This window comes from Coturnix japonica, chromosome 4, assembly GCF_001577835.2.
Source record: "Coturnix japonica isolate 7356 chromosome 4, Coturnix japonica 2.1, whole genome shotgun sequence".
NCBI classification, from domain to species: domain Eukaryota; kingdom Metazoa; phylum Chordata; class Aves; order Galliformes; family Phasianidae; genus Coturnix; species Coturnix japonica.
This window is the reverse complement of record NC_029519.1, coordinates 23983910-24008279: the sequence shown is the minus strand read 5'-3', so window position 1 is coordinate 24008279 and position 24370 is coordinate 23983910. Positions and strand designations below refer to the sequence as shown.

At 36.6% G+C, this 24370-nt stretch overlaps 1 long non-coding RNA gene across 2 annotated transcripts; it reads right to left on the bottom strand.

The window, feature by feature from the left end:
- Positions 1-7725: 7725 nt before the first annotated feature.
- On the bottom strand, positions 7726-20314 carry LOC107313128. Of its 2 annotated transcripts, XR_001554824.2 has the most exons (4): positions 20244-20291; positions 19538-19565; positions 19368-19439; positions 7726-10988 (listed from the first exon to the last, which is right to left on the bottom strand). It is a non-coding gene; the product is annotated as an uncharacterized LOC107313128 (long non-coding RNA). The 2 variants fall into 2 exon arrangements; XR_001554825.2 differs by lacking the exon at positions 19538-19565 and having other exon boundaries at positions 20244-20314.
- Positions 20315-24370: the final 4056 nt, after the last annotated feature.

Genomic DNA, 24370 nt, shown 5'->3' with positions numbered 1-24370 from the left:
CTTCCATAATGTTAGCTACTGTAATTAGTCTCTAGTCAGTTGCTGGACACTATTTTATGCATAGATTTAACTTTCAATAATTGCTTTTTTCTCGTACCAATAATCAGAACTTTTCAGCAGAAATCTTATCCATTATGCACACCCTTAGGACCCTAAGGTTCAAGTATCTATCACTGAGGTCAAACTCACTTTCCTGTTTCTCCTCAGAAAGCCTTAAGGATAGGGCAGTTCTCATAGGCTCAGATGCTCACCTATATTATATTTCTTTCCATTTTACACTGCTTTACCTTGCATATACCTTGGAAGTCATATTACCTGTTTAAAAAACACCAACAAATGAAATTGTCAACAAAGTTGCATTAATTAAAAAAAAGAAATAGTCACTTCCTAATTANAGTGATTGAGCCATAAACTGACTTTCTTCATGTGGTAAATGGACATTCACTGATCGCTTACAATTAAGTCTATCAGGAAGAAGATACTATAGGAGACTAGCATCATGGATAGAATCTAATCACTCACTTTCAGGGAAAAGGTGCAATAATTACTGATGAATACAAACAACACTTGAATAAAGCAACACTTTTGCATAACATTGAGCAAATTTCAAAAAGTAGCCAAGGAATAGCCAGAAGAAAATAAGGTTTTTCATTGCATTCATTTTGGAGTTTGGTCAGCTTATTAAACAAAACATATTATGAATCCATCATGAAAAAGAATATCACTGGAAGTTCATAAAATATTTGCCTTGCATCTGATCAGGGGCATCCACAGAATGGCAAGCAAATAACAAGAATCACATTCTGGCACAGGAAGGGTGACACACTGAAAGGTTTTACACCTAGATTTTTGCATAACTCTAGTTATGTTGCTTTGTCATTGCTTTTAAATAGAGTACATTAACAGCCCATTCTACCATCTATTTGTGGTAGTTTCAGAAACACAGAAATAAAGTCTGATTTTATGTTAGTTTCAAGCCTCATCAGCTTTACTATGTTGTTTTTATTTTCACCCTCCCCCCCCCCCCCCCCCACCAGTGTGAAATTTACAGTTCTCATATTTCTGCAACAAAAAGAAATACTTAAATGATACCTTGCTGTCTATACAAATAAGACTGTCTGCTGTGACTATTATCTGACTATTTATATATATATAGCATTATTCTTCAAGAAATATAAAATCATATTGAAGTGGTGCTAAGAAAAAAAAAGTTGTTTCTGTGGTTTCATAGGACTCATAACCAATCTTCATGTAGGTCAAAACTGACACGAAGCTAAAAGGTAGTCTACTCTAATATAACCACTATTTTTTTTTCCCTTCAAATTAATACAATTCTGACTTTGGTTTATGAACCTAATTGCTACATGACTTGTACTTGATCGTGTATAACTGAAAGAAAATTCAAGTGCTTGCTTCCTAAAATAAATCATGTAATACCATCTTGATTTTTAAATAACACAAGTGCACTATGAAAACTTGAAAAAGAGCCAATTTGCAGTTATTACACGTAACAGTTGTTTGAGGCTTTCTGCAGACTCATACAGAGAGTAGGCAGCACCACTTTGGTCATACTTTCAGGGCTCCAAAACAAGTGACAATACACTTGGGGAAAAAAAGAAAAAAGAAAAAAATATACGTATCTGCTGCAACCCTGACCTTTTCTTTATCAGTAGTAAATCTAGATGGCTGAAGTGAGACTTTTATAAGAGCAAAAACATGTCCAGGGTGCTCTATGACAATACTATAAAGTATGCAACACAGGACATAAATAAACCACTATTTGAGGAAATGAAAGTAAGAGATTTCGTCATTCCTTCAGCAAATCTCACACTTAAATTACTCAGCAAGAAAAACAACAAACAACCAAAAAACAAACAAACAGAAAAAAAAAAACAACCAAAAAAAACCCCACCAAAATCACAAGGAACAAAAACAATTGACAAAAAAAAAAAAATTAAGTGTTTAAGAAAAACAATTTTGGTGAAAAACTAGTCAGGGAAGTATAGTGTTTGAATAATGAGTAAAGCATTAGTAAAGCAGCAGGGAGGGCTGCACGGGTCAAGGACTGAGTCACTGAGAGCCCTCGTTGCCTGTATAGAGAGTGAGGCTGTCTCACTACAGCTTACACACACTTTCTTCCTGAGCTTGACAAAGAATGCCACAAAGCACAATACAGAACAAGCAAGAGAGAGGAGAGGAGATAGACCTACTGATGCAAACATTTCGGTCAAATATCATTTGGTTTCTTCACACATCTGGGAAACATGATTTTTTAAATTATTATTATTATTAAATGGACTGGATTTTGAGTGTAACTATGAACAGCATATAAGAGAAATACAGAATATTCTGATCTACATAATGTTGCTCTTCACTACATGTGAAGAAAATCGGTATTGATTGTATATATATATATATATATATATATATATATATATATATATATATATATATATAAAAGGATGCATTTAAATTGCAGCTTGGAACGTTGTATGTGTAGTAAGCTTTAACAGTATTATTTTAGCAGGATTAAGTAAAAAGACTGCAAATAGACTAGAACTTCCCAAAGAGTTAAGCTTATGAAGAATGCCTCAGATCATGAGAGTAGTCAGAGATAATTCAGTTACCCAAAGCTGTAATTCTGATTTTAAGAGTTGAATTTAACCACATCCTATACCAATTATTTGTCGAATAGAAAATGTGTTGCAAAGGTAGCTCTAGACTATTCTTTATTAAATAAAGTAGAATTTATCTTCCACCAACTTCACACAAAACCAAGGAAAAGTAACCACTACTCATTTTGAGCTGCAGGATCCCTCACTCCACTTAAGCTGTATGGGCAGCGACTGTTCAGCAACCCATAACATAAGCAGGAAATTTCCTTCCAGTATCAATCATAAAGGATAAACTTCTGATGACAGCATTTTAGGTAGGCTTGAATAGATCTAACTTGAATAAATTTATCTATTAACAGAACCTGAGCTCAAAGTATACTGGTCTTGAGATATTAGAATTGATTTTTAAAAATGTATTTGTTGCACAATGCTATTTAGCGGTATTTAATGTAGTCATAAAACACCAACTATTTAATTTATACTTTCTAGATTACTAAGGTTTAAAAACAAACAAAAAAAATCATACTTTTTTTAATTGGGTTTTATTAAATATTAGGAAGAAAGTACTCCGTGGTTTGACTAACTTTCATAAACCTAAGGAACAGATTGTATTTTCCCTTAAGTACAACTGCCAGAGCCAGAACAGTGCATCCCTTGCCTCTCTGCTTACCCTACCCTTCCAAACCCACAAGAGCTTTATCTTTCTCCATAATCTAGTGCCTTCACCTAGATGAGTCTTTTTCAAATGAATACAGAACATCATAAAAGACAAACTGAGGAAGTTGATAAATGGATGGCCATATGGACAGATAATTGGCTGCACTGATAGGCAGGGTTGGACAGGGGTCACAGAACAGAAGTAGGTGTACTGATAAGGGACCAGAAAGGTGGGCCACCAGAACCCCAGAAAGGTGGGACTACTTGGTCTAAAGAGCAGATTCAAGGGTGCAGAGTATAGCCCAAGTGTAGCCAGCTGAAGAAGGTAATGCAAGACTGGAGAACAGGATGGGGATTAGGCCCATTAGCCATTCTCTAGTTGATAACAAGAACTGCCACTAGCCAGGTAGATTGGATAAGGCTGATAGATAACTATGCCTCTGTCACTCTACTTTCCTTCACCCACCTTATCTACATCTAATAACGCACAGCCTAGTACTCATGCCAAGGTTCTGAGCTATAACGAGAAGTTACCAAGGAAATGAGTAAGTGTTGCCTTTGGCAGAAAAAAAAAAAAAGACCATAAAAACCTGTGATAATTAACCAAAGAACAATCCCTCAAGTTTCCAGGAAATGAAAGTAAAATCTATGAGAACCAATGGATTTTTTTTTTATTTTGTTTTTTGTTTTTCTGCAAAGTTATATGTTTTTTCAAACCATCACCTATATCTTAGCTTGCATACCTTGTAGCCATTCAAATCTCTTCACTTATGGCAAATCACATAAAAAAGGAATACAAGGTCAGGATGCTGCAGGATAGCTTTCAGAGCCCCTCTCAACTGCCCTGAGACTCCCCAGCTTGCAGGACAATACCGTGGCAGATTCCATCCTGCATCAATTAGATGGGTCCCAAACCAAAAGGTGATGAGAAATGGCACAGAACCACCTGTACTTTAGCATACCCCACCCTGGGCAATAGGCTGGTTTAGGTGATCTCCAAAAGTACATTCCAACCTCAGCCACTTTGCAGAAGACACAATTGTGCAGTATAAGCGGGCATGCTCTAATATACTGGAACGGAAAACAATACTTGCATCAAAAACAAAAATAATAATTATATATATATATACACAGCAGAGAAAGAAAGAAAATGTACTCTGTATACAATCACTGAACTTCCAAGGCACTGACTACACAATATGCTTGAAATTATTAGTCACACTAGCTTCCTGGAGAGAGAAATGAGTTTGAATGCTTAGCTGTCCATTTATCATGGATATTTTATCCTAGTGAACAAACGCCCACATTGTGCATTTTTTCTCTCCAGCTCATGGACCCATGGGGGCACATGCACTGCTTCAAAATTGAGGGTTAGGATCAAGAAAGAGGATCCTGCTATTCAGCAGATGGTGGGAAGAGAGAGCAGATGGAAGATAAGATAGAGCAGGGCTATTCTAGCAGGTGGTAAGCAGAGCAAGCAAGCAGAGTTTAGTCACACTACCCAGGAGAAATCCAGAGATAAAGGAACGAGTAAAGTTTTGACTGGTGGAGTTAATGAAGGAAAAGGTAGGGAGTAGGATGATACATTGACTGAAAGGACACAATCACGATGCAGTGATGTAGGACTATCTTGCTCTTGAAAGAAATGAACTTACGTATTGTAAGGCATAAATGTCTAGAGTGCTGGGAGACAGCCATTAGGCCAATTTAATCAGAGTTTAGCTAATATTACATCTAACAGTAAGTTACTTCATGATAGAAAAATAGAAACATCCCAAACTTAAGCAGTTAAGGAGAACCTGCAATTTACTGCTTTCCTCTTTTTAAGTCTCTAGGGGAGATAAGGATCACTTCATGAGCACCACATCTTGAGTGTACTGAGGTATCTGACCAGGTTTCCTTGATACAAAATCCTTTTTGGATTCTTACTTCCTATTTTTCCTTAAACTGCATGATTGCCTGGATGGGGGAAAACTATTTCCCAATTCTCTTGAAGAAAAGCACAGTCACTGCTAGTCAGCTCTGCTCATGAAGCATACAGAGATCAATTAGCATTATCATCTTTATCCTCTTTATACCCCTACACCAGAAACATTTGTACAATTCCAAACTGGAAGTGACAGAACAGAACATAACTTAGTTTTATATTAAGTCAGTTGCTGGAATGGGCTGCCCAGGGAGGTGGTTGAATCACCATCTCTATCAAATTCAAGAAATGCTTAAATGGTGTACTAAGGCATATAGTTAAGTAAGGAAATATTGATGATAGGTTAATGATTGGACTGGATGATCATTGAGGTCTTTTTCAACCCTGGTGATTCTACAACATTACTCCTGAAGCAATGTCTCCTATTTATTTTAATGAAAACTACAACAAATAGAAAGAGCACAACTACATTAATTGATTAAGAAAATTTTCATCTACAAAACACTGTTTTTCAACACAGTCACCACTATTAGCTGCACATTTTCACTAGCAATCAATAAGAGCCTGAATGCCACACTCGTAATATCTGCACTAGCAAAGGTGACCAATTGTTACACAGCTGCTATGACAGCACCGCTGGTAGGAGAATGCTGCCAGTCCATCTTTCTTTGGCCTGAACAAATTGAAGTTGGAAGGTACCAAATCCAGATTCTACTGTGGGTGTGGTAGGACATTCCAGACAAGATTGGCAACGTGCTTCATGGTCTTCAAAGTGGTATGTGATCAGATATTTATCACATTGTTATATAAAAGCTGTCTTCTCTAGCCTGACTCTGGAAGTTCAAGACTTCAGCTCATCAGCACTGCAATGTTGCAGTCAGAATTGATGCTTTGTTGAAGCTCCAGGCAATCCGAAACAATAATTTCTTTCCTATCTCAAAGGACAGCACACATCACTTTATCCACTGAGGACTGCACCTGGAACTTCCATCGTGAATTCACATGTCATCACCATGGACTGACATTTTGACTCTGGCTTGGACAGGTGAAACCAGATATAATCACTGGTAATGACGCAACCCAGGAAAGTTCACCCTCGTATTTGTTCAGCAGACCCTGAAAAACTTACATACGGGGTCCTTTCTGCTCTTTATGAGCATTTCCAGGACCCACCTGGTGCAAGTTTTGTTATATTGCAACATTGTCACCATCACCTCCAACACGCTGAAAGCAATATAAAGCTCCATACATAGTTCCCTGGTCATAATCCACCAATTCACATAGATGAGCTCATCAAGATACTCTTCCTTTAATGGTCTGACAGCTGTGCATAGCCAGACAGAACATGTCTTGTTATTCACATAACTGTTACCACTGCTTAAACACCACCTATCCCTCACTGCTCTAATATCCACTGTTTGCATTCAGTCAGGCATCATGAATGTCAATGGATATAAGTTTTCCCACATGGAGGAATTTAATATCACACCAGCAGTTCATACTCACTGCCATGTCAGAGGTCAGTTTGTCAGATTGCTGCTCTTCTACTATCCTTAATGCAGCAACAAAATTTAATAGAATGTTGATGGAAAGGTTCAAATTCTACTACCTTATCACCAACATCTACCGCAGACACCATGGGTCAATATAATGAAATAGGAGGTATTACTTTCAAAGCAGTCCTCATGCTTTCCAGTAACCACCTTAATGTCCAAGTTACTCCACCTCCTTTTTCCTGCTCCACTTAGGACTGCTTGAACAGTTTTATGAAGCTATTACATTTAGGTAACTTTGATGCTACATAAAATGGGATTGAAAATTCATCCTTAATTCCATGTCATGGAGCTCACTAGTGTTTTACCAAATGCATATGAGGAAATATAAAGTATTATATTAAAAATTATTTGCTAAGATTGACTTAATTTTGAATATATGTTGTTTTCTAGAATTCACTTTATGTATTGATTTCTGAATTATTATTTAGGTAGAGAAAACAGGGCTTTCTTCCCCTAATAATGATCTCCATATTTTTGAATAAGAACAGCCCACAGGGTTTGGCTGTGCTGCATTCCCATCTTAGTCATTTGCTTGCATGCAAAATAAAGCTGTGGTGTTTGGTTTTTTTTTCCCCCTTAAGTAACTCAAAAGCCAATAAGCAGTAGGTAGTCAGAAGACACTAGTACAGTTTGCAGATTATCTCAGCCAAGATCATAACCCAGTTATCTTTAGTCATCATTTATAATTGTAGCCAACTTGGCAGTTCTTCAGGGTTTCTATTTAAAAGGACTCCATAATAAATGAAAGAGGATGCTGGGGAGAATGGAAGCAAGAACTACCACAACTCTATAGTTCTAAGAGAAAGAAAAACAACTTTTTCCACTGTTCAATTGTTGTTGTAACTTAATCTTACCAACAGTTACTTTATTTTTGAAGAATGAAAGAGACAACTTATTTCATTACTCCCTGGATTGCAGATTACAAAATTAAGCCTCCTGGAAGACCAAAGTAGAAACTATTTTAGAGAAGGAAGAACTGCAAGAAGAGAGAAACCGTGGATTATTTTCAAGAGATTACACAGCAAGGATATTCATCATTTTCAAACTATGTTGTAATTTCTTGAATGAGGTAAAATTTGCCTTTATTATTGGAACAACTTTAATACTGGGAGCAATCAGGTGCTGAATACCATATTAACAAGATCTGCCTGATAAATCAGGAACAACATTTGCTATCCAAACTTATTTCACTATAATTGCCAGAAGCTACTCTGAGGCAAGATCCATAAGAACTTCTTCCCAAGTGTCATGAGATATCTGGAAGTTACTTTCCCTGCACCCCCAACTTTTATTTGGTGTTCAGCTGGTCATGGCAAAAACAAACAAACACAACTTGTAAATTATGGAACTATACTGTTTATTTCCTATATGCTCCTCTTTCCTTCTAGTATGTACTATGAACGGTTATGTCCGTGTGACACCAATGATTGCTAACTGGCAGAGGCAAAAGACAAAAATTACTGTTTCTTTCTAGCAGACTATTTTTTCATATGACAATAAAAACCATACTTTGAAGTGCAGCATGGGGACATATTCTGAAACCTTGGAAGTACTCTACTATTTCCATCACAACTACAACATTTTTCGTAACAAAATAAGAACTCTGACAGCAGCTTCTGTTGACAATTCAGGCACAGAACACAGTGTTAGATGGCCTGTGTCTGAGCGACTCCAGCTCCACATGTGTTACAGAGATAACTGTCTGCCACATTTTGACCTCTAAAACCATAACCAAATGTAATTATCAATTAGTAGATATTCTTTGAAGAACATAATACAAGTATGATCTCGACAATTTAACACTGAATGCTACCATCTCCATTTACATTTTAGTTGTTAATTTCAGAGGATAATGACAATAGATGTCATTTAAAGGGATAAGAGAATTTAATCTTTTTTCTTAAAAGGAAGTCCATAAGTACATTGTTTATTTAGGTCTACTAAAAGCAAACTAAAGAAACCCACATCAACAAGAAAACCACACACATGAAAAATGACAAGAGTAGTAAAGAAGTGAACACCAGATGTGTAAACAGAGAATTCTGGGTTCATGCATCCCTATTTTATAGATCTCAAGATGGAGACTTCTCTGACATAAGAAAGGAAAACTTTGCTGCAGCAGCAATTTTGCAGGGTTTGAATTCCCCCTCTCCCCCAAACACACACACAGCGTACAAGGCTCATCTCTCCCAGGAGATCTCTGAGTGGGAAAAACAAGTGGCACCACATCCCAGTAGCTACATTATCTACAGTTTTCTTGTGGACTTTCTCAGGAGAGAAAGGGCAAGGAAAAAAAAAAAAAAAAAAGATTATCCTTTCTGAAGCCCAAGTATACCATCTGTAATGATGCTTCCTTAAATTTGTTCAGTTTAGCTGGTCATTGCATCTGTTGTTGAGTTGAGTGTTCACATTCTGACTGAACAATTTTACAGAAGTTCTCCGATTAGATAAAATGCTACCATGTAATTAATACAAACAAAAGAAAGCACAAGAAACAGCACTTGAAAGCTAAAACAGAAAACATTTTCCAAGTTGAGCCATATAACAACACTGATTAATTATTTCAGTCATAGTGCTCATTTAAAACTAAAAAGATTTCCATAGCAAGGAAATAAAACAAAGCATTCACTGAGAAATTTATTTTCTACTGTTGCTGGTAGCGCAAGTCAAAATTAAGCTACTCACTTGAGCATTCTCACTCAATCTCTGCACCGGTAAACTTATGTGATCTGAATACAAGATGTTGCAAAAGACAATAGACTGGAATTACTGAAGGAGATGTAGAAAATAGTTATACATGAGAATAATACCTTGAATGACATTTGAGACAAGTCTAACACTGAAAACATAGAGAAATTACCTATCAACAAAAAGCGGGAAAAAATGAAGATGAATGTTATGTTCACTTATATTCAAGATATAACCCTGGGACTAGCTTGGAACTTCCTGAAAAAATGACTTTTCAAGAAAAGTTCATAACTTGCATAAAGTCAGAGATCAAGATGAAATTGCAGATACTAGTTTTCACAATTATGACTTTTTTTCTTTGCTTTTTTTAAAAACAGGGAAGGAAAAGGCTTCTTTAAATACACACACATTTCTGTATTATGCATTTTTTCCACTACTTCAGGATGGCAATTCTTACTAAATTTTTCCCACTTTAAACACACTCCTCTTTCCATGTATCATCTTGCCAAAAACAACCCATTAGGGCAAAATAAAACACATAATGCTCAGAAGGGAAAAGATAATCTTGTCAGATTCTAAAAGTTTCAAAACTGAGAGCCCTTGTGCTATAAAATTTGGTTATCTATACTCCCTTAGTCTTTAATTTCACTTTTATATTTACCAGAGACCGAATTTAGATTTAAAAATCAACAAACAGCAGGCAAGGAGACAGACAAGGGGCCACATGCAGCTCAGAACTGTTACTTATCTGTGTCACATTTTCAGAGAAGACCATTCTTAGAGAAACTCATTTTGGAATGAAACTGGCAGCTTGTCATTAGTGCATTAATTCTTGGTTGACCATATGGCCATTAGGAAACTAACTTTTAAAAAAGGGTGAAATACGCTAAGATTGAAAGAGACTCAAGCTTTCAACAAAACTAAAAACTTATGGCAGGGGGGAGGGTACAGCTCCTAGTCAACTCAGTCTCTACAGGAAGTTGATACTTGCAGCTTTCTACTCAAAAGGTAGATGGAGTGGATACACTTTTGCTGAATGGTCTGAATGAGAGCCCTGCAGTGAAATTACAGAGCCAGGATGTAGTTGCACATTGACAGCTTATAGCCTAATAGCAATTATATCTGTCAATGATTCTGTTTTATCACAGTTGGTATGTACTATTAGACATCACCTTCTATTGATTATTATGATTTAAAAACTTAAGCGGGACCAACAGAAGTATTTCATCAAGTTTCCAGCTTCCTCTGTACTGCTGTACAATCAGAGAACTTGCCTTCAGACACAGATAGTTTTAGCCATATAGAGGGTCCATTTTGCAGAGCATCACCTGCACACCCAACTGCAGATGTCCAACAGAAAGAGCTATACAAGTGCATCCCTGTAGATAGAGAATCCAAGTGTCCCCAGCAGTCAGTCCTGCTAGGCTTCCTCAAAAAAGAACAGCTCCTTTGCCAGAACCTGAATATGAAGGTGACCATCTGGAGTACAAACTGGATATTCCATCACTTGGTATGTTACCAGAATTTTGGGCTTCCCTCCTCCCCCTAAAAAATGACAGCAAGATCAGTTAGCATGCCTTGGAAATAGCTATTCTGTGATGCCATATTAATAGTACAAATACTTCCTAGGAAGCTACAACGATGTAGAAAAGCAACAAAGATCATTTGTAGCACAGTTACAAAATTAGACTGGAAGTTACCTTTCCCTGTGTTTCTGAGGTTTGGGGTTTTTTCCTTCCAAGTAATAAAGAAAAATAGTTAAGTACTTGATCATTTAAAGTGGGCTGCAAGTGTAAAAAGATAAGACTGGGGGGAGGGAGGGGGTGCATAGTAAAGTTTTATCTAAGATAAGAAGGAGGCAGCTTAGGGTCAAGCCATAAGACAAACTATTTGGTACAAGCACACAAAGTACCAATAAATGGAAGTGAAAGTTTCCTTCATCAGCTCAGTTAATCTGCAGAGAGCACAAATTATGGAGTCAGCACCAAAGGCTAACATCCTAGGAGATGGAACAAAGTCGTCTATGCAAACACTCATCCACAGTTTGATCTCTACATACAGAAGGTAGCAATAGAAACAGCTCTCCATCTAGACTGCATTTTCTTGTGTTGTCAAGTAACCTGTATGTACCAGCACACAGCTGCCATTTAAACAAGATGGCCTGATCTGTTGGCTTTCCTAACAAATGAAAGGCATCTAGCTCATTCTAAACTACCGATCCTCCAATTGAAGTGGCTATTGATCCCAAACAGGCACATATTTGATTATTTAGTGAGCATGGTTGTTGTGCAGAAGGGGCAAGGGAGAAATGGGAAGTCTGCATTTTCATAATTTTTATATAGAAAGATAAGAATCTTAGAGTACATTAAAACAGGTCTCAGACAATACATACATATATTTTAAAGTATTTCTGCAGGAAAAATTTACTCTGAGTTGCCTGAGAAACAGATGACATCCTCTCTAAAAGAGATGGTTACCTTCAGGTTTTTCAGATAGTAGTTACTTTGTATCTCTCCCCTTTTCATTCTCAATATATTGATACCTATTTAGTTTCAGTTTGTCCTAAATAATTTTTTTCAGATCACTGATGGGATACAGGATATTATTCTATTCTTCTATCTTTGATTTCTTTCTTATTTTTAAATCCCTCTAAGCTCTACAAGTATTATGTATTCTGCTGCATTTTCATCAGTGTAAGCCCTCATCCTGTTCCTGATTTGAGCAGTATTAATGTTTATGAATAGTACAGTGGCACCAACCGCAAACAGAAACATGTCCTGGAAAATCAAGTCAGCAAAAACATCATGTAGAAAGCACTCAAATTGTCACAATACATAACTAAATGGACACATGCCTGAGAAATTTCATTTCTTATGGAGGTCCATCTATAAATAAAGATTTTTCAAGCACTTATGACAGGTGCTCAAAAAATAAACTACCCAGTCTCCTCACAGAGAAAAAGATTCTGCCCTATCTCATTAATATAATTCTCAGAGTGTAAAATTTAATTATTTATTAAGTCCTGCTTATTGAAATATACTCGTTAGGGAATATTAGGTATACAGCAGACTTACTGAAAACAGACATATGAAAATATGCTTTATATAACAAAGATGAATACAGACATTGAAATTGAATTCAGACACTGTCCCCAGCTGTCAGACATCAGACTGGGCTGTAGAGCCAACTCCCCAGCATCTACCAATATTGTGTCCCAAAGCAACATCACCAAGGTTAGTGCAGTGCATTAGGGAAGGTCTTCGTAGTGGACTGATATTACACAGCGTAAAACAGTAACATGAATAAGCCTGTTCTGAGGGGTGAAGCAGGCAAGGCATTACCCACAGCTCTAAAATAAAAAGAGCAATATGATCAGTTATTGAAGCTCCACATCTTAATCACAGAGCCAGAAATACATTTAATCCCCAAATGGAAATTCAACTCAAATTATTTTTAGGCAAACACAAAGAAATTACTACTACTGACACCTAACTGAAGGAGTAGAAGAAGCCTGCACTTTTCAGCATATGGCTGTCAGTAGCATGTGCAAAGATGCTGAAATATCAACAGAAACACAATCCTGAAATTTCTCTTTATTTCTGGGCTCAGTTACTGACTTCTTTTTTTTAATCCCCTGGCTCATTTACCAATGTCTAACTAGGGATCTTCAGTAAGATAACTTATTTTTTTTAAATGTATACTTTCAGTTAAATGTATTTTACTAAAAAAGTAAAACCATCCTGTTTAGTTTTTGTTTTCACGGTGTTTTTAGATTTATTGTATTTATTCTTAAATAACAGAGCTCAAAAGATCAGACCTACTTATTTTTTTGTTCAAGATGACTGGATCCCATGAAAACAATTTAATAAGTCATTTTTTTTCATTCACGTTTTTGAATGCGAAAGTCACTTGCCTGTATCTATTATGTCCATTCATAGCTGCCCTCTTTTAAAGCTTGAATCGAGTTTGATGATTTTTAAGAGGTAAACTCAGCTGCTTTAAAAAAAAAATCTAGCATTTACTTCTAATTTTTAAATCTCAAACTCTTAATGAGTGATAATGAGTGTTGGAGGAGGCACAAGGAGAATTTTTAATGCAAGATCAGAGGAAACTCAGAAACTCAAGGACACCCGATAAGTCAGAATTTACCTAAAAAACAAGCTGCAGTTTTGATGCATTTTGATTATGTTACACTTTGCTTTAGTTTGGACTTTCATGACAGTTAAAAGCAAAGTTATCTTTATCACAGAAACGTTTAAAATTAAATTGGTTTGAAAAAAAACAACTGCATATTAAATTGCAAATTGTTCTGAAGTTTCACAAGAACAAAAGGTCAGAAGCACAGCTTATGTAAATTAGTATTGTCTCTGATATTAATGGAGTTGCACTAGTTTCCAGTGATGATCTAGCCTGTTCTGCCCTAAACTTCACATTTGAAATGCTTAAGATTTGCCATTCACTAAACCAGATATATCACTTTAATTTAGCAGGGAAAAGCCACTGATACCAAATGTAAGCAAAAGAAAAGAGCTGCATCAAACAGAAGTCTAAAAAGGAAAACTATCCTTTATGCTTCTCTTCACACTGAACATTTTTTACTTTCATTCACTACCCCATTTCTTGCAATTCTAGTTTCCTAGAAAGCCTCCCAACACAGATGCAAAACCCAATTTTCATCTTTCAATTATTTCTGCATCAGATTTTACAAGTGTCTAATCACTGGATGTTGTGCAACTATAAACCTAACATTAGATGGGGCATAGGTATTACATATAAAGCATCACAGCCATACAAACCAGGAGAGGAACTGAATGAGCTGAAGAGCAGATCCAGACAGGTTATGCCTTGTTTGATGCCTGATCTAATACAGGCAATGTTCACTGGAGAATATAGCTGTTCAAAGGTTTACTGAAAAGCTTAATATAGAAATATATATACACACAGCACACTTTAAACAATTACTGAAACACTTAAGACTGTATAAAGATGAATATCAACTGTCTCAGCAGTAGCCAAACTACAGGATAGTCTTTGCCCTTTTTTATAAAATAAAAATCTTTTGTGTAAAAGGCATTCTTAATAGCAAGTATTTTAACAATTGAGCTGTGTTCACAAGATCATGCTGTACTTTAGGCTGATCAAGGATCAGCCCACCAATTAGCTCGTGCAGTGTGGCTTCAGTCTCAGGGACTTTCAAGGACAGCAGCTAAATGAAAACTCAAACGCACATCATTAGATTACAGAAAACAGAGCCAAGGGGAATAGGAAATGCTCAAAATCAGTAAAAACAAAATAAAACAAAAACACGCAGACAAATCTAAGCCACTGCCTGTTTTCTCATCAAGTATTTTGAACAAATAACATTCCATGATCTTTTAAGACAGCATTCTGCTACCTACTTCATTTAAAAAAAAAAACAAACAAACAACTTCTACCACTAAGCTCGCCCATAATAGTTATCCTACCTGCAGTAAGTTCTTCAGAAGTGAATATTTCTTACAACTTCAATACACCTTCATCTCACTTCCAATAGCCTCAGCATACTTAAAAATTTCAGATACCAATAGGTATGAGAAAAAGACAGAGAAGAAAGGAGAGAGTAAGCAGTGAGTGGCCTAAATAGAGAGAATGAACCCAACATTTGTTACCCAAATCTGCATAAACTGTTCTGTATAAAGGCTTGCCAGTGCTAAACAGGGAAGGATTACTTGAGAGATGGATGGCATCCATCCATTTATCAAAAATCTCATGCTCAGCTTACAGCCTCTTGTTCCTTCATGCAAGATTTCCACCTCTGTTACCTTCTTCTCATTTTTACAGCAGAAATTCAGCTGGAACTAAACTTAAGACTTGCTGTCATTTCACATGGTATTCATTTAAAGACAATTTCACTTCAGCTATTTCTATCTGTACCTGTGTACCCGCTATGTTTCTTACAATAGCATTATCTAGTAACTTAACAGGCTTAATGTATTTTCTATTATACAAGTTCCAAAAAAACAAAACAAAACACCACAACAAAAAAAACACATAAAATGTGGATGGAACCAATGAAGATCACAATCTATGCAGCTTCAAGTTTGACAGATAAATACTCCAAGTGCTTTTTCTAATTAGTTTTGCACTCACCTAGAATTAGTTTCCCTAATTTGCTTATGAGAATATCACGTAACTATTCTAACCTTTACAGCTTCTCTTTGGACTGCAGGGCTCATTACTCAGGCATAGAAGGAAATCATAGGGCCTGGAGCATCTCCCCTATGAGGAGAGACTTAGGGAACTGGGTCTGTTTAACCATGAAAAAAGAAGGCTGAGAGGGGACTTGATCCAGGTTTATAAATACCTGAGGTGTGGGAGCCATAGGGGTGAGTCTGGTCTCTTTTCAGTAGTGCGTGGGGACTAGCGGTAATGGGATGAAAGTTACAGCATAGAATTCCGCACGAATGTGCGGAAGAACTTCTTTACAGTGAGGGTGACGGCAGCACTGGAACAGGCTGCCCAGGGAGGTGGTGGAGTCTCCTTCTCTGGAGATATTTAAGACCCGCCTGGACGCCTTCCTGTGTGACATTGGTGTAAGGGAGCCTGCTTGGTGCAGGGGGTTGGACTCGATGATCTCTAGAGGTCCCTTCCAACCCCTACAATTCTGTGATTCTGTGACCCACCTTTCAAGTTTCTCAAGGTATCTCTGAATAGCATCCCTTCCTTCTGCTTCATCAACTGTGCTTTCTTCAGCAAACTTGCTGAGGGTGCACTTAATCCCATCATCTATGTCACTAATAAAGATTTTAAAGAGTATCAGTTCCAAGACAGACCCCAGGAGATGCTGCTTATTACCAGCCTGCACCTGGACATAAAGCTATTGACCAAAACTGACTGACATTCTGACCAATTCTTTATCCACCAAACAGTCCACCCTTCAAATCCAAAGGACATGCATTGCAATCATTTAATTATTTATAAAACAACACAAAAAGACAGCACTACCCTTTTAAGATTCTTGATAAAGCCCTACCATAATCCTATAGACCCAAGCTACACTAACTAACCCATGCCACGTAAGACCAACACACAAGTGACCAATGTTTCTCAAGCTTGTAGTAGTTACAGACAACAATGTTAACTGTCTTAAATGTAATTAGTTCCTCAACAAAAAGGCCACTGTTACTACTTTTGACCAAAGTAGGTTTTAGAAGTCTAGCATTACCATATTATTCTAAGATATGACATACTGGATGGTAAATACACGTTTTCATGATGAAACGTCGTAATTCCAGTTTAAATTAGTATGTGTTAGTCTTCCTCTTCTCCAAGAAGTTTGAATTTTTAGTTTATTCAGCTAATTTGATCATCTAAGAGTGGTTTTAATTTAGTAGTCTACATATTGGTGCCATAACACAGAATTCTAGCTAAAATAGAACACTGCATGACATTCTTCTTCCTTTAAACTTAAGATCTTAAAAATAACAACATACAAAATGGCTGCAAGTGAATAATTTAATGCAAAGGGTAAATTAAAGTTTGAATAGCAGAAATAGGCTAGAAAGGAAGAGGGAAAGGAGAATAAACAAGCTTTATTTCCTTCATGTCTGGATAAGCAATTTGGCCATGAAACTGAATTTATTCATCATACACATGCCAACTACACCAGTGCTCAGAGCAGCTGTTCTTTAAGTCTATCTCTTGAGAACCTCTAAAGGAAATAAAGAGCTAGTCTGAGTGAAGTGATGAAAATAATTTTTACATTAACCAGGTACTTTGCTTCTAGAAAATGTCAGAGTTATACAAATATGATCTTCTCCTCCCAGATATTACCCTGTACCTGAGTGGATCAAAGCATGTCATGTACTTGACTAATTGTCTCACAATAATGACTTAAGGCAATCCTGTTCCTGAGGATCACTGCTAGTGATAAATAGCTGTTCTGAAAGCCAAGGAATAAGGATTTTTAGCTCCTATACTATAGCTGTCCATGTCCATGCAACGGAACACTTGCATACTAAAAGCTATCAACACATATGAATATAATAACCTTTAATAACTTCAGAGATGTGGGCTTTGAGACTACTAAGCACCTTGTGAACTTAAAGTAAAGGTCATGTATTTCTAATTGCAAGCATGAAATAAAAGATACATGTTTAAAATAATTTGTGCATATGAATCTCCTATTGATGCAATTCTTTATAGAAAAAGGAAACCCAATCTTGCTCTCAAACTTAAACTTTATTCAATTCCGGTGCACCATTCCCTCCCACACACACACTTTTATGATACAAAGCATCAAAAGGTATATGAATGCCTTATTTAAATGTAGGGAATTTAAAAGACTGAGCAAGCATTGAATTTATGACTGTTTACTAAATAGAGACAAATGAGCACTTACTCTTCAGAAAAACCCTCAATAACTATGAAGATGTTTTACACACACAGACAGCTAAAATTTCAACTTCCTAATTCAAGTCAGAATAAAAAAGAACTGTTCTGCTCCTCAGTTGTTTTGTACCTCCTAGCTAATAACTAAATATATTCACATTTCTGGTTGTGTTCTTTGAAGATTAAAGACATATCTAACTTTGTACTGGATCTGCCCGGACAGTTGACAGCCCATTAAACTAAAGTAGTACAAGACGTACATTTTAAGGTCCTGATTTCTGAAGCACACTAAGATGACTTACTATGTATGTGCAAAAATACTCATGAGACACTTTGAAATCATACATTTGAATTTCTTAGTGGAATGGATGAAATTCTGCTTCTGTAAAAAACTAGTTAGGCAGCAATTAAAATATCCTCCTGGTAAGGATCCTTACAGAAAGGTGCAGAGAGTTTATATAATTAACAGAATTTTTTATTGTTAAAAAATTGTACTGAAAGCTGCTTTAACCTGTAGCATTCCCTTCTTTTAGTTTAAGAAGGTCCAAAAATCCTTATCATGAACCAGATTGTGTTAATGAAGTGATTTCTGTTTTCTAACCAATTATATACTACACGAACCTGACACCCAGCTTTGTCTCCTGCTTTTATATTTTCACTGTGGAGAAAGTAAAATATTGCAATGTTACTGCATTCCACTATTTTCATAAGTTGTGGTACTCCCTTTAGAAGAGCAGTAATATGTACAAAAGGGTTGACTACACACCTACTGGACTCACTTCCCATTGCACTGTGGCCTTAAGACTCCCCCTCTTTCATCCCCAGTCACCTCCAATTATAGTCCACGAACAAAAAGAATGAAAACTTCAAAGAGATCTTACACATTTCTGGGAAACCTTTACAGTGATACAGCTGAAGTCTGGAGGTGGATATTGGAAGTCTCCTCAAGTTTGATGGATGTTGTGCAAAAAATTACAATAGCATGTAATATTATTTTGGTTGCAGAATTAGGTTTATATCCTATGAAGAATAGATTTATAGGTTTTAAGCCACAAAAAGTAATTATTCAAGAAGCTAAGATGATGCACAACACTAGAAAATTCAAGTCTTTATTTGCTACTGGTTTGAATAGAGAGAGAGTTTAGAAAAACAGCACAAGAACAAAACCTCAAGCCAGCCAAGTACTTCCATCCCATAAAAATAAGACCAATTAATACATGTATGCCATACATGTGGTATATACATATACCCACAAAGCTTAGTCTCTTTAAACCACATTACTCAGCATTACAAAGACCTTTTAAAATTTAGAGCAACATGAGGTCAGTAAGAGGCTGTAACTAAAATAAAGATACTCGCAGACATACAAGACAGTTCCTCACTTCACTTCTTACATGAGAAGCTATACTCAATCAAATCCAAAGAACTCTAGAACAGACGCTACCTGCATGCAGGAGCACTTTTACCTGCATCTAGGAGCCACAAAGCAAATTATCTTGCATAACTTGAACATTATTTCAAAACTGATTTAAAATATACATCTATCAAACATACCTTCAATTTTCTGCTCAGTCATGTCTTCACATACAGCACCAGATACTGCCTTCCTATCCACGTGTCAGCATCCTGCAACAGAGAGCAGGTGTAAGTCATCATCTTGGGAAGTGACCCCACCAAAACATCTCTGGACTCTCATTAGACACCAGCTGTGCTCATTTTCTCACTTTTGCTCCATCTCAATTTAAGTAAAGCCTGCAAAAAAGGTAAATAAAATAGATAAATAAACAAACATAGGTATAAAATCCCCATTTCCCCTTTAGCAATATCCTTTCCACTTCCATTGTCACTGACAGAAAAATCCTCCCCAACTCTCAGGTGTTTCACATTATCACTCATAGAACCAGTGGTGTTTCCCTGTGAGCAGGTGTAGGTATCTAAATTGCTGCTAGAGGTGTTTTATGCTGAGTATGCATGGTGAGTTTCTTTGTTTTCCTAAGCAGAATGCATTTCTGAATGAAGTCACACACCAAACTACAGAAGTCAATGCAGTTATTTTCAATAAACTTACAGTTTAAACAAAAACAAAGAAACAAAAAAAGCCACAGAGTTTGCTTAGCAAGACTAATTTTCCATAAAATATAAATGATGGATACAAGTTCCACTGCTTATTTTAGGCCTTTATGCCTACTATTAGCAGCCATTTTGTAAGCACCTAAAGTAACCACAGCTCTCAAAATCAGCCCAGTGATATTTTCTAGAAAGTTCCACAGTATTAAAGGCTCCCATCACTTTATTGATATACCAGCTCACATGCCCTGCTGAGGTTAAGCTAAGCCAATTGTCAGGCCACCTGTAGAAGGGGACTGTAAAGAGGAATAATACAAAGATGGTAACAGATATTCAAAAGGTTACGTATAGGGAAAAACTCACCAATGTGAATGCCTTCACTGGGAAGTGCTGAGGCAATCCCCACCAGAGAGCAATCTCCAAGACATACCGTGTTTGTCAGCCCTTAAATGAGGTCTAGAGGAGCTGGAGTCAGGGTCCACCCCTTACAGGAGCACAGCTGAATTACTCTCACCTGTGCTCCCACAGCTGACCTGACACTTGCCTCAGCTGATTAATCAGAAGTTCAGGCTGTGATTACCAATTTCCCATACGGGGACCGTGCAGGAGAGCAATTGCTCTGCATGAGACCTATGTAGTACCCCCGTAACACCCCTCAACAAAACGATTCTTCATCAGTCAGTAGGAAACCCACCCTGGCTAGTTTGGCTGTTCATCAATCACCACATTTGTTTTCTAACTCGTACAGCTTATTATTACCATGCTGTAGGATTTCTTTCATTAAACAAGAATTATTTATTTGAATGCAAGGCTTGGATCAATATGATTAAATACACTTTCACATTCAATATACACATATTATACTTACACATTTTTAATATATTGTTACATGAGAATAGGCAATTTATTTCCCATCCCAATATTTTTGCTCAAGGTTGTATTCAGCTCTGTAAGATGATCATTTTCAAAACACTTAGTGCACTAGGTATGGTTCGATTAGACAGATGTGTACATTCGTTCATATGATAAAAACTTTTCAGTGCTTTTATAGCAAATAAGTGTTATCAAAAACATTTCCATAAAACTATCAAGGAAAAAGGCTGATTTTATTTCACATTCTATTTATGGTTTATTTATTGGACAGGTCAAGGAGGATGAATAAAATGAAGAAAAGAAAAAGCAAACTCATGCTTCCATAGATGTTTTTCTAGAATGGAACTGCTCCTACACTACATCTCTGTGGGGGAAGAAATCAGGGAAGAGATGTGGAAAGCAACAAAATAGCTCTCTAGAAGCAGAGTGAAAACACTACTGTGCAGAACCAGCACAGCATCTGCTCTGTGAAAAGCATTTTCTGCTCCAAACTGGAAAATTGCTGCCTAGGCCAGGACTCAAGCAGATGCACCCCCAGGGCACAACAGTCACTTCCACAAAGTGCCTGCTATAGCACAGCTTGCTGCTCTGACTGAGCAGGGCTACACTACTCACCAAACAGATGCAGAGATGCCAGCAGATGGCTGCATGGTGTGCCGTGGGATATCCAGTCCTGGAGCCAGTGGGAGTGGACATCTCCACACTGTTCATTCAGAAATGCTCAGGCACACACGCTCTTTTCTCATTCAGTTTTGTGTTGACACAAGTTTGTTTTCACACAATTTGAAGGTCATTCCATAGCTCTTTGCTTAGCTCTGTTCACAAAAGGAAGAAAACAGTAATGAAACTGAAATAATTTGAAGTACCATATTTAAAATAGGGTCATGCAGCTGTATGATGTTCTTGTTAAATGGTACATGATTACATCACCATTTTTTTACGAATAAGCACAAAAGGCAAGTGAACGTGTGAGCAAGTGAATGGTAGAAAAAAAAATTGGAGTAAATAATAGTTGTTTGTGTGATTTAAGCTGAATATTCATCACTTGCTCTTCTTTGGAAACATCAGAAAATTCATGGTAGCTAGATTGTTGATGATGGAATAATATAAGCATCATCTCTTAGATAAGCATATGCAATTATATAGGCTATACCACAAGACACAAGCAGTCTATTTCATCCCAAATGTATCTTCAATATTTTTTACAAATCCAGTAATTTGAAATTAAATATTTCATTTTCAACAGCTACCACAATATTCTCAGGTATTCTCCATGCAATACTGGACAGTATCTGTAACAAATACTAGGTTCCTTTATACTGTCACCTTTGAACACTTCTCATCAGCAGTTCCAGTGATAAGCAGTGGAATGATAATAACATCATATCACTTTGGCAAAGCAGTGGAGGGAAACGTTTGGCTGACAAAATCCTGAGTCCCAGGAAATGCTCTTCCATTCTATAACTAAACTAGGGTAATCTACCTCTCCAGGTATTAATGTCCAGTTCTATGCTTTAAATATGTTGCTTCATAACAAACTGAGTCCTCACACTCAAATTTGCTCTGCAGATGTGGAAGGTGCATTTAGAAAACAGCAATTCCTTTCCTTCGTTTCTATCCTTGGCACTATCTGCATTTAACATGTAACATCATTTTTGACATAATACAGTAGATAATACGCAAAAGCTAATATAATAAAAGCTATCCAACATACAGAGACACAAGGAAGATGTCTGACACTACAAAAATTCTGTTCAGTTTTCATTGGCCGCAATTCAAATTCTTCACCAAACTCCAATAATCCCTCTCACATCCTGGCTCCAGAAGTTGCTGCTTAAGTCCAAGTATCATACAAACACCTGATTTCCTTGCTTGCCAATTTCTTTCTTCAGAGTAATTTCTTCAAGTGGCATTTTGGCATAAAATCTATTACTTTGGCTGAAAAGGAAGGTTTCTTTTTCACCAGGAACAGTATCTGTTCCAATATGATATGCAAGCAAGGCTTGCATGGGAATGGCAGGTCACCTGACACGTTCAGATTGACTTCAAAATGTACGTAAGGAACATAGGAAATATTCCTTGGAAGAATGGTTTGTTCCTTATAAAAATTAATCTTCAAGGAATTTAGAAAGGGTGCTTTCCCTAAGAGTCCATAAGAAAGTTATTTGTTTATTTATCTGTTTGTTTGTTTTCTTTCTCAGTTTTGACAGCTTTATATTTTCAGGCAATAGACTGGGTTTATACAAGGAGGGATTTACATAATTTGACTGAAAAAATAAAAATTCATGTCAGATGGCTATAATCTTCATTCTTCAATAAACAAAGTAATTCAGCTACAGAGGTGGGATGAGACTGTATTACTGCGGCAAGTAAAGGGGATGGAATAGGAGAGCAGAAGTAAAGTTGCAGTGTACTTCCAGGGACAAAAAACTAAGTGACAATTTGGGAAGAAAAATAATCACAGCATCGTGTGTATTAGAAAGCACTTTATTTAAGTCATGTAATGTCCCTGATGTTGTATTTTTACACTGTAAAAAGAAGTTTCCTACAAGCAGCCCAGGTGAGTGGTAATGAATTTAATGCATAACACATTCTGTTATGCGGTGAGGAACAGAGGAAAATGAACAGTGATTGAGCACCATCTTAATGTCATGTATTTGTCACTCTTCATGAATTAAAAAGCTACAGGGACATCATATATAGTATTTGCTGTCTCTGTATTTTGATTCATGGTGTTAGTTGACTTAGAATTATTGATGATGATATCCGGTAAACTTTTGAATTGGTAGTGCTAATTAAGGTATTTTCAACTAGGAGCATCTTTAAAGTAAATTTCTAGAAGGTTTAATATGCTTAGTGTAACCTTGGGCTGCTAAGACTGAACACCTCCATCAGCAGCACCTAACAGCAATGATCATATCGTTATTTATGTATACAGCTAGATTTTTACATTTATAGCTAAAGTCAGTGCCTGCAATGTCACTGGTGATAATGTATTACCATTTTTTATCTATGGAAATGAAAGGCAAATCACATAGGCTTAATAGGAAATATTATGGTAATCCCCATATATCAGTTAAGATAACTGTATTTCAGCAGGGTATAAATTGCTACAGGCTTCTTCTGTATTCAGACAACTCTGAGGCTTAAAAGCAAATGCATATGTGTGTTTCCCTGCTCTTGCTTCATCAACATAGTGTAATTTTTGATTCAACTGCTGAAGAGTAAGGAGACATATGTGGGTCACAGGGAGTTCAAAATGACAGAAAGACATTGCTGCAAAGTGTCATGAACAATTCTGTCCAAATTGTGTGTTAATGGCAGCTGTTAGGTATTAATCTATTGGTCACGCAGAAAAATCAAAGGAAAATAGCTGACTAAGAATTTTAATGCTATACAGACAAGAGATTTTAGGTTGGTTGTCTTTGGTGTTCTCTTTGGTGTTCACTTTATTAAAAGTGAAAACCTGTATATTTATTGAAAATCATAAAATATCCATTACTTAAACAACCTCAGCAATACATAGACAGATATACATATGAAATACACTACAGTATTTTTATTCATTGCTTCAACTGTGATAACAACAGGGTTGGAAATCTTATTTTAATGAGAAA